Source organism: Cervus canadensis, chromosome X, assembly GCF_019320065.1.
Source record: "Cervus canadensis isolate Bull #8, Minnesota chromosome X, ASM1932006v1, whole genome shotgun sequence".
NCBI classification, from domain to species: domain Eukaryota; kingdom Metazoa; phylum Chordata; class Mammalia; order Artiodactyla; family Cervidae; genus Cervus; species Cervus canadensis.
In genome coordinates, this window is record NC_057419.1 from 98,255,139 (window position 1) to 98,271,200 (window position 16,062).

The window sequence follows — 16,062 nt, forward strand, 5'->3', positions numbered from 1 at the left end:
AAAAGAAGCTTTAAGAGTCTGGTAAACTGGTTTTGAAGGCAATTCAAAAAAATCGTTTGAACTACAACAAAGTCGCTGGCTCAGTCTCCATAGACTCTAGAGTGGATACTTTACAAGGAACAAAACTGAGCTGTGATAAAAGCCACCCAGGCTAGAGGGATGCTATGATGCCTCCAGAAACCTGACTTGTGATAAAAACTTTGCCATTAACTTTGCCATGTTAGTTAACCTCTCTGGGCTTTAGCTTCCCTATCCAGCAAACAAGTGAAGTATATACACTTAAAGGCCCTAGTTAATTCTAATATACCCTGATTCCATTCTTGTGCAGGTCTACTATGTCTGTTTAAAAACCAGTCCCAATCCATTTCGCTTCATATTTTGCATGTGTCTATAAAGCCCGTGATTTAGTTTTTGCAGCAAACTGATTTCATATTTGCTTAGGCAAAAACTAAAATTAGTTTTCACTTCCTGAGCGCAGCAAGACAGTTAAGGGAGGCCACTCGGCAAAAGGCGCTTGCAATCGTGCCTGTATATACTTCCGACTGCGTATCAGGGAACTAACCGTTTGCTCCTCAAATCTCCCGTCAACTGTTGCAAAAGCAGATAAAGCTCCCGTGTGTGACACAGAAACACCAGTCGCGAGCGCCGATCAAGGCTTTGCGGACAGTGCCGGCCGGCGGCCCCTCCGCCGGACCCACGGGGGATGAGGCAGGCAGGCATCCGCCCCGCCCGGAGGGTCAGGGCGAGGACCAGCCGCGGCGCGTCGCGGGGGAGGCAGGGCGTCTGCCCAGCCCGTTTGCCGCCCCGGGACGGGGAAGCAAAGTCCGGGCAGCGGCCGCGACGCCCCCACTCCCCCACCCTCCCGGCCCGCTCGCCCGATTCCTGCCCCGACCTTCGCCCGCTGCCGGCCGGGGACCTCGGGCAGGGAGAATGGGAGAAGCCTGAGGCACCTGCCTGCTGCTCCCCGGCCCCAGCCCTGGCTGGCCGGGACAGCGAAGACACTCGGGCTAACCGCCCCCCCCCCCGCCCACTCCTAAGGGTGCTTCAAGGCCCCGTGGGACCTGCCGGCCCCGAGAGTCACAACTTCGTCCTCCCTGCCCCACCACCACGGCTTCCCGCAGTACCCGGCTCCGAGCCAGGCTAGCCGCGAGCGCGCACCCACCTCGGGGTCCAGGCGCCACCGCCGTTGCCAGGCTGCTCGGCTCCCGGGCCCTGCTCCGCCCCCTCCAGGCCCTGCCCCCTGCGGCCTCCCCGCCCTTGGCCACCACCCGCCGCCCTCCTCCGCGAGCGGGTTGGTGGGGGTGTGTCACGTGCCAGGGGCGGGGCCGGTAGAGGTAGCCGGCGAAGCCCGGGGAGCAGCTCCCGTTCGCCCAGGAGGCTGCTGGGAAACCCTCTTTGAGGGGCCCGGTGCGTGGAAGCTGCTGGGAGTTGTAGTTCTAAATACAGTACCGGGAATGGGCGGGACCAAGATGCTAGGGGCCACCCTGTTAAAAGAAGTTGAACTAGACTCCGAGCGGAGGCTGTTGGGTAGTGTAGTCCCAGAATTCTTCTCTGCGTCTCGCTGTTTTTCCCCAGTAAAGGGGGAATTCAGAGGGAAAACATCTCTAGATAAAACTTCAGCGGGCGTCGCTAAACTGAGCTTTTTGGGGACTCAGGGTTGGCTGTGTGAAGCTGAGATCCTATAAAGGAAAAAAAATTTCACTGACTCTGGTGTCCTTCATGCCACGCCAGCACCTTTCCAAGAACTGTCTAGAGACATAGTGAAAGGAAACATTTCAGGACAAAGTTCCCTCTACTTTTTTGAGGTTCAGGACAGGTGATCATTAATTCAGTAAAAAGAAAGGAAAAGAAAAAAGATAACTTCAGGAAGAGAATTCAGTGTGTAACAAAAAAAATAGTAAAAGAGTAATTATTACTGCACTAGTCCTTGGGTTAAATTATAATTATACTAAGCAGCTCAGGTAAGTGACGGTAAATAGGATTACTTTAACACGAACTTTTTGCCTCTTTCTTACTACTCCAGCATCAAAAACATGATACCACTGTGTGTGTGTGTGTGTAAATAAGCATATATCATTATATCAATATATATACACATACATATTAAGATTCAAGACTTCTCATCTGAATAACAAGGCCCTTCAAACTCGAACCCCACCTACTCATCAGCCACTTTTCCCAGTGTGTCTCTTCCCTCTCCACTCCAACTTCTGGTCTAATCACAGCCAACTTCTTTCTCTTCTCTGAATGCACCGCTGTTCTTTCCTCCCTCTAGCCCCTTCCACTTGTCGTTCCTTTCTCCTGGATTGGCCATACTCCTAGAAAGGCAGCAGAATAGCACTTGCTCCAAGACAGGCAGAATTAGAAGCTCCTCCCAGGGCCCTTCTCATAGCACTGATGTTACCATTTGCTTACCAGTCTGTCCCGTCAACTCCCCTCCCCAGACTGTGAACTTCTTTGAAGCACATTCACTTTTGTACCAGATATCATAGGAAGCTCAGTAAAAGCTTCTTGACTGCATGCATTGCATGCTGCACAGGCTCCCTGGCAGGCCACCAGGTAACGAGATTCCCAAATCTGTGAGTCTTGGAGCAGAGGGAGAAGGACCCTGTGGTTGGGTGGAGTGAGGGCAGCAGCTGGGTGGGAGGCCTTGCCTATTATAAGTACTGCATCCTAGGATGAGGCTGAAGCCCTTTGCTCACTGGGGATGGGGTGGTGGGAAGGAGGGTTCAGGGCACAGAGCAAAGACACTCCTTGTCCCAAGGAGGTGGTGACTGAAGATTTCGCCACCACCTCCAGCCTGCGGCCAGCCCTGACCCAGTCTCAGCTGGAGAAAGAGGCAGCCCGGTAGAGAAGACCAGTCTCTGGCCTGGGAAATGGAGGCGGGGACTCCGTCCTGCCTTCCTGCCTCATGGCCTTGGTGCAGGATCACTAGGGGAGAGAGGTGAAAGCACTTTGAAAATTGCCAAGTTGGAGCCCTGCAGAGGAGTTCCCATCATGCCCTTGGTGAGCTGGCGGTATTCTTGACCAAGACATGCCCTGCCTCAGGTTGGGGTGGCAACTCACAGTCCAAAGTATTGGGATGGCCAAAAAGTTTGTTTGGGTTCTTCTGTACTCTGGTATGGGAAACTGGAATTAACTTTTTGATCAGTACAAACATGCGCGCGCGCGTGTGTGTGTGTGTGTGTGTGTGTGTGTGTGTGTGTGTGTGTGTGTGTTGGGGGTTTTTCAGGCTTCCTCCTGTTTCACAGGGGCACACACCTCTAATCCAGGGCCCTGTGGAGAGGGAGGGGCAGCCATAGACTTGACAGAGGCTGCTCCATCAGAACCTTTCTGGGTGGAGCATAACATCCCACATCCATCCTTACCAAAGGCTGCCTTATTTTGCTAAGACACAGAGCTGCCTATGCCCTGGGGCTCCATCCTGTTCTCCCAAGTTGGGAGAAGTAAAGCAGGCAGGACCAGGAGGGGCCCACATCCTTGGCCTGACCAGGTGTGCCTCTCCCTACCTCCAGCCTCCTGGGGAGAAGCAGTCCTGAGAGAGGAAATGGCCTGTTTCCTACCTCTTTCCCTCAGCACACTCATCCCAAGGTCCCTGGTGCTGGTGCTCTGACCCCCTCCAAGTCCCCACCCTGCCTTGGCCTGATGCAGCCTGGGCACTGTGACCACCTTATTCTGCCAGGTTCCCTATATTGGGCCTGAAGTGGTGGAAGGTGGAGGAAAGGGAAAGACATCCTTATAAAAGAGAAAGCTCAAGATGGAAGTGGTTAGAAATGAAAACTTTTCAATGTAGCTGCAGGGCCCTGGGCTCTGGCAGAGAGTGCCTGGAGGCCGGAAATTTGGATCCCAGTCCCAGAAATTTTATAGACAAGCTGTTAGCCTTGGCAATGTCACCTCACCTCTCTGACTGTTAGCTGCTTCCTCTGAAAAAGGGAGTTGAAGGCCATTTCCCAGGATTGCTGTGTTCTAGTTCATCAAAGACAGAGGTGAGGGTGCTGTACAGTTTTGAGGCAGCAGCATGCCCAGGCTGCCAGGTGGCTGGTGGGAAGTGGCAGGAGAGGGAGGAGGCAGGCCCCTGGGCGTTGGCATGAAGGCCCCTGGGCTCATTCTAGCTCTTCCATTTGTTGAGTGTGTGACTTTGGGCAAGCACATCTCTCTAAACCTGGATTTCCTCATCTGTGAAATGGGGATATTAATGTCTACTTCATAAGCTTATTGAGCAGTATAAACACATGAGTGCCTAGGACTAACTTCTGGTTCTAAAAGAACCACGAGGCCCTTCTGTCTCCTCCTCCCCACCCCTGCCCTTTATTTAAAAAGTAGCCTCAGGAGAATGGTCCAGGCACTTTGGAAAAGATTGGCAGTGATTTATAAAGTTAAATGTACGCACAACCAAGCAGTGTCACTCCTAGGTATTTATCTAAGACACACGGAATCTTATGTTCCTAAAAAGACTTATATTCAGATATTCATAGTAGCCTTTAAAAATAATAGTCCAGAGGTAAACATCTCAGATTCCCATCAACTGGTGAATGACTAAACAAAGATAGGTACACACAATGCAATACTACTCAGCAACAAAAAGGAAGAACCACTGAAACATGCTACGATAGAAACGAATCTCAAAAATGTTATGCTAAGTAGAATAAATGATACACAAAATGTTATATACTGTATGATTCCATGTACCTTACATTTAGGGAAAGGCAAAACTATACTAACAGAAAGCAGATTTGTGGGGCCAGAGATATGGGAAGGGCATTGACTGTGGAAGGCCAAAGAAGGGAGTCTTGGGGGTGGTGGACATGTTTTATGCTTTGACCTAGACAGTGATTACATGATCGTATACAATTTCCCCAAACTCATTAAACTCTAAACATGAAATAGGTGAATTTCATTGTAGAGAAATTATACTTCAGTAAAGTTGAAGTTTAAAGAGCGGGAGGAAGTAGCCTCAGTTAAGTTTCTTGAGGCTGTCCACAACTGTTCATCTGTTTTTGTTTGGTTGGTTGGCTGGTTGTTTTTAAAAAGCCCAGGGCCTTGAAGGGGAAAGGGTGGTGAAACTTGCCCTACACATACCAAGGGTGAGCTGTAAGGCAAAAGCTTGGGTGGGGCTAGGGAACCAGGAGGGGACAATGGCCCAGCTCTGCAGGGATGGGATGGGGAGTGCTTACCTGGATAGAGGAGGCCGGAGAGCTGAGCCTGGAGAAATAGAACATGATATTCGCGCGCTCATGGACAGGAAGTTTTCAGCGCCTTCTCTCTTACCAGTGAGAATTTACCAGTGAGCTGGGGTGCACATAGAAGGACTCCAGGGTACCGTGGGGTCCCCCTGGACCCTGTGTTCATCTGTAGACCAGAGTGCTAGTGCTGCTGTTTCCCTTCCAGTTTCCCGCCTAACTCAGTGCTGAGTCGGGGCCTCCTTAGAGAAGCCCCGCTGGTCCACAGTGTCTATTTTCCCAGGTGCTGGGTGGAGTCTGAGCCAAGGAATGGAACAGGAAAACACTTACACACAGAGAGAAACTCAGACTTTTTTTTCCCCAGGGCGTTTTGGACACAGGGACCAGACATGCAGGGATTATGACATCACAATGTTTCCATGGGCCAGCCCTGTTTGTCTCCCTCATCATCACTAGGCAAATAGAGGGTGTTCAGGAATGGCTTTGAGGTTAGTCCATGAGCAGCCTGGTGAGAAAATTGCCCCAGGCCCCAGTGAGATCAGACAGCCAAACAAAGCCATTCAGAAGAAAGGTCAACTCACAAGATACCCTCCCTCTGCCCCCAGTTATGAATTTTATTTACAAATCTCAGTTTCGTACACTAAAAATTTTTTGAGGAAGTAAGCCCCATGAGGAGCTATTTCATGATACATTCAAGTGTGTTTTATTCAAAACAGATGTTTAAAAAGAGTTTTATCTTTTTATTTAAAGGGGCTGGGCTGATTTATGTTGAGGAAAATAGCATGCTACTTTCCAAACACTGAGAAATTTAGAGATCCAAGATCAAAATTGAGTGAGAATATATGAGAGGGAGAAATGACAGACGAAAACATGAATCTCAGCAATTAGCCACTGAACCTGAATAAAATTTTGTTAATGAAGATTAATTAATCAAAAAGAATTTTTAAAACTTATGAATAAATTTAACCAAGGAGATGAGAGACTTATACAGTGAAAACCACAGAACATTGCTGAAAAAATTAAAGATACAAATAAATGCAAAGACATCTGTGTTCATGGATTTGAAGATTTAATATTAAGATATCAATAGTACCCAAAGCAATATACAGATTTAACGCAATCTCTATCGAAATCCCAATGGCATTCTTTTTGGAGAAATAGAAAAATCCATCCTAAAATTCATATGGAAGTTCAAGGGACCCCCAGATAGCCAAAACAATCTTGAAAAAGTAGAATGAAGTTGGAAGACTCACACTTCCTGATTTTAAAACAGTAATCAGAACAGTGTAGTACTGACATAAAGAGAGACATATAGACCAAGGGATAGAATAGAAAACCCAGAAACAAATCCTTACATATAAGGTCAAATGATTATTAACAAGGGTACAAAGATCATTCAATGGGGAAAGATCAATCTTTTCAATAAATGGTGCAGGGAAAACTGGATATCCACATGCAAAATAATGAAGTTGGACCCTTATCTTATACCACACAACAAAAATTAACTCAAAATGGATTAAAGGCCTAAATGCTAGAGTTAACACCATAAAACTCTTAGAAGACAACAGAGGGAAATCTTGACATTGGAGTTAGTAATGATTTCTTAGATATGACAACAAGATCACAGGCAACAAAAGTAAAAAAGACCCAGAGGGATGGGGTGGGGAGGGAGGTGGGAGGGGGGATCAGAATGGGGAATACATGTAAATCCATGGCTGATTCATGTCAATGTGTGGCAAAAACCACTACAATATTGTAAAGTAATTAGCCTCTAACTAATAAAAATAAATGGGAAAAAAAGTTAAAACAGGTAAATTAGACTACATCAAAATTTAAAACTTCTGTGCATCAAAGGACACAATCAACAGAGTGAACAGGTAACCTATGGTAAGGGAGGAAGTATTTACAAATAGCATATCTGGTGAAGGAGTAATATGCTGAATGTACAAAGGAACCCTACAACTCAACAAGAAAAAAGTCAACCCACTTAAAAAGTGGGCAAAGGACTTGAATTGACATTTCTCCCAAGGAGACATACAAAAGGCCAATAAGCAAAGGAAAAGATGCTCAACATCGCTAATCATCAGGGAAATGCAAATCAAAATCACAGTGAGATCCCACATCACACCCATTAGGCTACTATCAAAAAAAAAAAAAAAAAACAGACAAACAACCCCCCAGAAAATAACCAGTGTTGGTGAGGATATGGAGAAACGGAACCCTTGGGCACTGTCAGTAGGAATGTAAAGTGGTATAGCTACTGTGGAAAAGTATATAAGTGTATGGTGACTCCTCAAAAAGTTAAACACAGAATTGTTATATGATGCAGCAATTCTACCTCTCAGGGTAGATACCCAAAAGAATTGAAAGCAGAAATACAAAGAGATTTTTGTATACCAGTGCCCATAGTAACATTTTTCACAATAGCCAGTGAAAAGTGAAAGTGAAAGTCATGTCCAACTCTTTGTGACCCCATGGACTATACAGTCCATGGAATTCTCCAGGCCAGAATACTGGAGTGGGTAGCCTTTCCCTTCTCCAGGGGATCTTCCCAACCCAGGTATCGAGCCCAGATCTCACAGATCTCCTGCATTGCAGGCAGACTCTTTACCAACTGAGCTATCAGGGAAGCCCACGATAGCCAGAGATAGAAGCAACTCAAGTGCCCATCCATGGATGAATGGACAAGCAAAATATGGTCTATACCCACGGAGTATTATTCAGTCTTAAAAAGAAGGGAAATTCTGACATCTGTTACAACATGGATGAACCTTGAGAACATTATACTAAGGAAAATAAGTCAGACACAAAAGGACAAGTATTGCATGATTCCAGTTATGTGAGGTACCTACGTAGAGTAATCCAATTCACAGAGACAAAGTTGAAATGGTGATTACCAGGAGCTGGGGGGAGGGGGATGAAGAGTTATTGCTTAATGAGTACAGTTTCAGTTTTTCAAGATGAAGTATTCTGGAGATTGGTTGCACAACAATGTGCATGTACTTAACATTACTGAACTGTACACTTAAAAATGGTTGAGATGGTAAATTTGATGTTCATGAGTATTATGACACAATTTATTTAAAGATTAATTAAACCTCCAGAGTAGCCTGAGCTAAGGGGACCAGAAACCTAGACTCGTTGACAAGGTCCTCTGTGGTCCATCTCAGATGGGATTGTACACTTCCAAGGTCAGCTTCCACCCAGGACCGGAGGTCCCATGTCCTGCTTCAGAAACAAAGCCTCCCACAGGGAGCCAGAATTAACCAAGAGCCCCAGTCGCAGGCGACTGGAAGGATGAGGGAAGCAAGCACACAGGTCCTTTCCAAAATAAATACTACCACCTCTTCTTTGTGTCACTGCCAAAAACTCATGGGAGTTGTAGAGGGAGATCCTTTCCCAGAGTGTCTTCTGGACCCTTCTTCTCCACTCCGGAGGAAAAACACCAGGGAGAAGGCTGGGGTGGGCAGGATACAATGGAATGGCCCTAGAGCGGCTTCCTAAGGATCACACCCATCACGGGTGGGGAGCTGGGGGAGTTCTTTGGGACAGTGCCACTGAGAGTCTGAGGGAGGCACTCCATTTCCAGTTAGAGCTTCCAGGGATCACTTCTAAGACGTCATCAGTCAAGGGTGGTGGTGGCAGGGAATGTGCATCCCCTCAAAGGAGACTGTTAGCCCTGAGTCTTCAAGCCACGGCCTCTGGGGTTAGATGTTTGTGAGCAGGATGGAGCCCCTGCCATCTCAGTCCTACAGCTGCCCCCATGGGGCCTCGAGGGAGTAAAACACGGCGTGTTTCTAGTGACAGCTGCAGACCACCCACCTGCCCTTCCTCACACCATGGGGCTGGGAACTAGGCCGACATGCTGGGGAATGAGAGGGCTGGCAACTTTTCAGACTGCTAAGGGAGCACCAGGAAAGCCCTGGCTTCAGGGCTGCGCGTGGGAACCTGCTTGGGCTAAGCGCCCCCTCCCAACCCTCACCCCTGCCCCCAACACAGAACACGGAACAGGCTCTCTGCCTAGTAACAGCTTAAGATATAAGCAGAGATATAATTTATACATGATAAAATTCACCCACGTAAAGTGAAGTGAAAGTCGCTCAGCCGTGCTCGACTCTTTGTGACCCCATGGATAGTCCATGGAATTCTCCAGACCAGAATACTGGAGTGGGTAGCCTTTCCATTCTCCAGGGGATCTTCCCAACCCAGGGATTGAACCCAGGTCTCCCACATTCCAGGCAGATTCTCTACTAGCTGAGCCACAAGGGGAAGCCCAAGAAGGAGTGGGTAGCCTATCCTTTCTCCAGGGGATCTTCCTGACCCAGGAATCGAACCAGGGTCTCCTGCATTGCAGGCAGATTCTTTACCAACTGAGCTATCAGGGAAGCGCCACATAAAAGGTACAATCAAATGGTTTTTAGGATAGTCACAAAGCTGTCCAGTCATCACCACTAAGTACAGAATATTTCATCATCTCCAAAAGAATCCCCATACCCGTGAGCATTCACTCCCCATTTCTCCGTCCCCACCATCACAGGGAAACCACCAATCAATTTTCTCTCTATATAGATTTGCCTGTTCTGGACACTTCATAGAAATGAAATCATACAGTGTGTGACCCTTTGTATCTGGCTTCTTTGACCTACTATAAGGTTCATCCATGTTGCAATATAAATCAGTACTTTTTTAACAAAACAGTTGATTTAGAATATTATATTAGTTTCAGGTGTGTACATGATTTCTTTTCATGGCTAAATATATTCCAGTGTATATATATACATATATATACCTTCTATATTTTGCTTGTTCATTCATCCATCAGTGGATATTTGGGTTGTTTCCATATTTTAGTTCTTATGAATAGCACTGCTGTGAATACTTGTGCACAGTTTTTTGTGTGAACCTACATTTTCATTTATCTTGGATATACACACTTAGGATTGGAATTGCTGGATCATATGATAACTCTCAGGTGAAGCATGTAGAGGGACTCACAGTCTCCCTAAGTGGCTGGACCATTTTCCATCCCCACCAGCAATGCATCAGCATTCCAGTGTCTCCTTATCCCCTCCAACACTTGTCATTGTCCTCTTTTTTGTTCTAGACCTCCTCAGTTCAATTTCAGTTCAGTTCAGTCGCTCAGTCGTGTCCGACTCTTTGCGACCCCATGAATCGCAGCACGCCAGGCCTCCCTGTCCATCACCAACTCCCGGAGTTTACTCAAACTCATGCCCATTGAGTCGGTGATGCCATCCAGCCATCTTATCCTCTGTCATCCCCTTCTCCTCCTTCCCCCAATCCCTCCCAGCATCAGGGTCTTTTCCAATGAGTCAACGCTTCGCATGAGGTGGCCAAAGTATTGGAGCTTCAGCTTCAGCATCAGTCCTTCCAATGAACACCCAGAACTGATCTCCTTTAGGATGGACTGGTTGGATCTCCTTGCAGTCCAAGCTCTCAAAAGTCTTCTCCAACACCACAGTTCAAAAGCACCAATTCTTTGGCACTAAGCTTTCTTCACCGTCCAACTCTCACATCCATACATGACCAATGGAAAAACCATAGCCTTGACTAGATGGACCTTTGTTGGCAAAGTAATGTCTCTGTTTTTTAATATGCTATCTAGGTTGGTCATAACTTTCCTTCCAAGGAGTAAGCATCTTAGTGGGTGTGAAATGGTACCTCATGGTGGTTTTGATTTACACTCCCTGGTAACTAATTATATTTACCATATTTTCATTAGCTCACTGGCCATTTGCACATCATTTATCGAGCAATGTTTATTTAGATCTTCTGCCCATTTTTTAAAAATGGAGTTATTTACTTTTCTATTGGTGAGTTGCAAGAATTCTTATATATTCTGGGTATAGGTCCATTATCAGATACATGATTTGCAAAATTTTTCTCCCATTCAATGAGTTGTATTTTCACTTTCTGCCAGGCTTCTGTTGAAACACAAATGTTTTTCATTTTGGTGAAGTCTAATCTGTCTATTTTTTCTTTTGTCACTTATGCTTTTCATTCTGTATCTAAGAAATCATTGTCACATCCAAAGTTATGAGGATTTACCATTATGGTTTCTTAGAAGGGTTTTAGTTCTCACATATAGCTCTATGAGGCACTCTGAATTAACTTTTGTGTTTGATGTGAGGTAGGGATCCAACTTCATACTTTTGCTTGTGTATATCCAGTGGCTTCACCACCATTTGTTGAAAAGACTATTCTTTCCCACCGAATGGTCTTGGCACCCTTGTTAAAAATCAATGACATTTGATTTCTTGAGTATGTGTTTCTTTCTGGACACTTAATTCTAGTCCATTGATCTGCATGTCTAGCCTAATGCCAGTACCGTACTTCTTTCTTTCTCTTTTCTTTCTGGGATCATTGGGAAGGCCGCCTTGGATGGCATCTAATATACCCAGTGCTTTCAATTTCCCCAGGCCCTCTCAAACCCTCTTCTCTGGTCTACACAACAGCACACAAAGACAAATAAATTAGGTGATTATCCCTCTTTTACAAATGAAGAAACCAAGGCTCAGAGAGGCTATAGGTAGCTCAAGATAACTGTGCAGATAGATGGCAGAGCTGGGACCACAACCCAGTTTTCGACTCTAAACTCAAGCTGTCTCCTGGACAGCCCGGCTCTCTTTAAATGGTGAGACTTTAAAGACATGCTATTTGACCCTTCGAAATAAAGGCAGCTTCCCCAGCTCCTTTGACTATTCTGGATCATTTATACAGGTGGGATATTCAATATAGCTCATTTAAGTGAAAACATTTTATAAACTCTCAAGGACTAAAATACACATGGGGAGTCACTAGTCTTGTGTTTCTACAATGCCTGTTGCCTGAAATCATCTGGATCAGGGATCAAAATGGGCCACTTCCTGAACCTTCCCCCTCACTGCAGCTATTGCTGGACAGCAGGCTACTGTCACTACTTCACTTGTTCATCCCAGTAGAACAGATAATCTGAGACCTATGATTGTTCCAGTTGCGTTTATTGTTCAGGAAGCCCCCAGCATCACATGGTATTCCTTCAGGGAAAGAAGAACATACAATATCCTTTTTTGACTCCTAGTATTGTTCAGCCACTGAGTTATGTTCTTAAATTAAACATGATTTCAATGAGCAGGCACTGAGCCCTCAGATGTTCTAGACACAGTAGCAGGTGCTAAAGGGGAGAGAGAGGATGAAGACACAGCCAAGATCAGCAAGAGATGACAGTTTTACAGGCAGGACAAGAACGGAATCACTTGTGATGTTTCTTCATTCAAATTGTGTGCAGGACACAGACCTGGTCCCTGCCACCACTGGGTAGGAGTGAGTACTGAATCACCATCATGACAATACCTAGCTACATATCTCATTACAGCACAGAGTACAGACCATGAAGGGAGGGGAGCCGTGGGGCCATGAAAGCAATGGCCAGGGCCAGTCAGGACATCAGGGGGGCACCCCTGAGAAGAGCTTATTTGAGCTGACATGACATAGTGACAAGTATTGTGCACTGAAAATGTACAAACTGCCCTGGGGACCCAGAGGACAGACTGATGGGAACTTGACTGAGGTTGGGTATGTTTCACAGAAGCAGTGATGTTGGAGGTGGGCTTCTACCAACCAGGAGACATTTACCAGGTAGAGAATGACAGGAGGCTGGAGTGAGCACAGAGGAATGCTAGCGTGACCACAGATACAGGGTCCAAATATGGATGCCTTTGAAAGGGGGCAGTGTTCACTATTATGCTGCCATGATGGGTATAAGCTGGAACTGTCCCCAGAAACCCAGATACGTGATTCCTCCAAGCCAAAGCACACGATGGCAGTGGCGAAGGTGAGGGTGCTCCCAAGTGTGTAGGCAATATAGCCGTTAAAGCAGCAGTCCCCAACATTTATGGCACCAGGAACTGGTTTCATGGAAGACAATTTTTCCACGGACCAGGGGTGGGGCAGATGTTTTCAAGCACACTATATTTATTGTTCACTTGATTTCTAACCTAATACCAGCATTGATCTGACAGCAGCACTGGTCTGCTGTCCAGAGGCTGGGGACCCCTGAATCAGAGTGTGGGCTTGGGGGTGAGAGGTGGATCCGGGGAAGGCAAGCACATTAGCTGGTTAAGGCTTTGGGTCCAAATATTAATACAACAAACTGAGTGGCTTAAACAACGGAAATGTATCATCTCAGCCCTGGAGGCCAGAAGTCTGAGATCAAGCTGTTGGTGGGGCTGTGCTCCCTCTGCAGGTGCCATGGAAGGGTCTGTTCCAGGTCTTTCTCCCAGATTCTGGGGGTCCCTTGGCTTGTTTGTGGCAGCATCACTCAGACCTTCACATGGCATTCTACCTATGTGTGTCTGTCTCTGTGTTCAAATGTCCCTTTTATTATGAGGACACCAGTCATTGGGTGAGGACCTGCTTTCTAAAGACCTCATCTTGTTACCTCTGTGAAGATCCAAATGAGGTCACATTCCAGGCACTAGGGATCAGGATTGCAACATCTTTGGGGGAAAAACACAATTAAGTCGTTAACAGTGAGGCAGAAGATGGCAACAGCTATGAAAGAATGCCACACTAAAGAGTCTAGGCCATCCTGAAGGTCATAGGGAATTACTACCAGTTGGTAAGCTGGCATGTAGCACGGTCCATTTCAGAACAGTCACCCTGGTAGCCCAGCCCTTCAATTTAGTCCAATTAGAGATGGACAATGCGTTTGAGGCTTTTTTTCCCCATTATTATCCTCAAATCCACAAAAATACCTTTTTGTCATATTACACTTCCCTTTGGGAAATCAAAGAAAGCAAAAAACGCATCCTGAAAAAAACAGGATCGCTTTAATAGAAAGGGTAATTCCTGGGGCTTTCCTGGTGGTCCAGTGGTTAAGACTTCGCCTTCCAATGCAAGGTATCTGAGTTTGATCCCTGGTGGGGGAGCTAAGATCCCCCATGCCTCGAAACCAAAAAAACCAAAACATAAAAGAGAAGCAGCATTGTAACAAATTCAATAAAGACTTTAAAAAGGGTCCACATGAAAAAAAAAATCTTAAAAAAAAGGGTAGTTCCTCACTCAGCAAACATCTTCACCACCTGCCTTGCAAAATAACAATTGCCCCCTCTGTTAAAGTACACGTGTAGGCCAACTCTTTGTGAATGCTAGTGGGGGCAGGGATTGTAGAATAAAAACCTGTGTCATTTTACAGTGTGAGTTTTAGGGATGGTTGTCAATGCCTTGGTGCTGTGTGTGATGTAGTAACTAGCACCGAAAAATCTCATCTGCCTTTGATTCCTAACTTAGGCCGGGGTTGTTTCATCTTTATTTATTTATTTATTTATTTGGCTGCACTTGGGATCTTTGCTCCTCATTGTGTCATGCAGAATCTTTTAGTTGTGCCATGTGGGATCTAGTTCCCTGACCATGGATGGAACCCAGGCCTCCTGTACTGGGAGTGTGGAGTCTTAGCCACTGGACCACCAGGGAAGTCCCATGACCAGGGTTTCCACATGGCTCCTGGTGCCCAGGGAGGGCTCATCTTGGACCCTTTTACACTTATCAGATTTGTCTGAAAAAAATTCCTTGTACTCTTTTGCTAGAAACTGGGCAAACTTGGGACTTTGTGCCCATGACTGGCTTCTCTCAGCTGAAGGGCAAGTCCTTTGGGCTATTAAATGGATTTTATTAAATTTATTCATCTGGCAAATGTTTATTGATCACCTACTGTATACCTTTAGTCAATCCTAAAGGAAATCAGTCCTGAATATTCATCAGATGCTGAAGCTGAAACTCCAGTACTTTGGCCACCTGATGTGAAGAACTGAGTCATTGGAAAAGACCTTGATGCTAGGAAACATTGAAGGCGGGAGAAGAAGGGGAAGACAGAGGATGAGATGGTTGGATGGCATCACCAACTCAATGGACATGAGTTTGAGTAAACTCCGGGAGTTGGTGATGGACAGGGAAGCCTGGCATGCTGCAGTCCATGGAGTCACAAAGAATTGGACATGACTGAGCGACTGAAGTGAACTGAACTATATACCTGATACTGTTCTGAGGAGTAGCATGCAGCAGTGGTCAGGGTGTGTTTCTAGGTAATGCTGTTAGAGGGCAATTTGGTGATAATGGAAGCCACTTTGAAGCACACCTTTGTCAATTAAAAATATTCTCATAACTATTAATAATAGCTAATAAAGATTAACTCTGAAATGCTCACTTTGGCACAAACTTCAGAGAGAAGTGTGCGGTGGGTTGAATAGTATCCCCCCACCCCTGCATTCATGTCCACCCAGAACCTCAGAATGTGACCTTATTTTAAATAGGGTCTTTGCAGATGCAACTAGTTAGGATCTTGAGATGAAATCCTCCTGGATTTTGTGTGAGCCCTACATCCAATGGCTACTGTTCTTATGAGAGGAGAGGACACAGAGACACAGGAAAGAAGGCCACGTGGAGACGGAGGCAGAGACTGGAGGGATGTGACCACGAGCTAAGGAATATCCAAGGCCACCGGAAGCTGGAAGAGACAGGAAGGGTCATTCTCTAGACCCTTCAGAGACCGCATGACCCTGGCTGTCACCTAGCTTTTGGACTCTTGAGCCTCTAGAACCGAGACAATGCATTTCTGTTATTTTCAGCCAGGCAGTTTGCATACATCGGCAGCTCTAGAAAGGCCTTCCAGCAGGTGTCTGCAGACCCCTTATTTAGACTTCTCTCAAAAATGGAGGGACAGACCACAGCTGATCCCATGTACCATGCATGGCCAGAGTGCTGGGGGCCCCTGGGCTCCAGAAGGCCATGGGGAGAAGTCTACGTGAGGGTGAGGGAGGGAAGTCTGGATCACTTCCACTCCCCCACCTCCCTCCTCAGGGCAAACACATCTTGCTCACGGTGCCCT

At 46.3% G+C, this 16,062-nt stretch overlaps 1 protein-coding gene across 3 annotated transcripts in view; it reads right to left on the minus strand.

The window, feature by feature from the left end:
• Positions 1-1,228, minus strand: part of MTM1 (myotubularin 1) — a 92,267-nt gene extending 91,039 nt beyond the window's left edge. For all 3 annotated transcript variants that reach the window (XM_043458724.1, XM_043458723.1, XM_043458722.1), the window contains exon 1: positions 1,163-1,228. The gene's annotated coding sequence lies outside the window, so the exon portion shown is untranslated. The remainder of the gene's footprint in view (positions 1-1,162) is intronic.
• Positions 1,229-16,062: the final 14,834 nt, after the last annotated feature.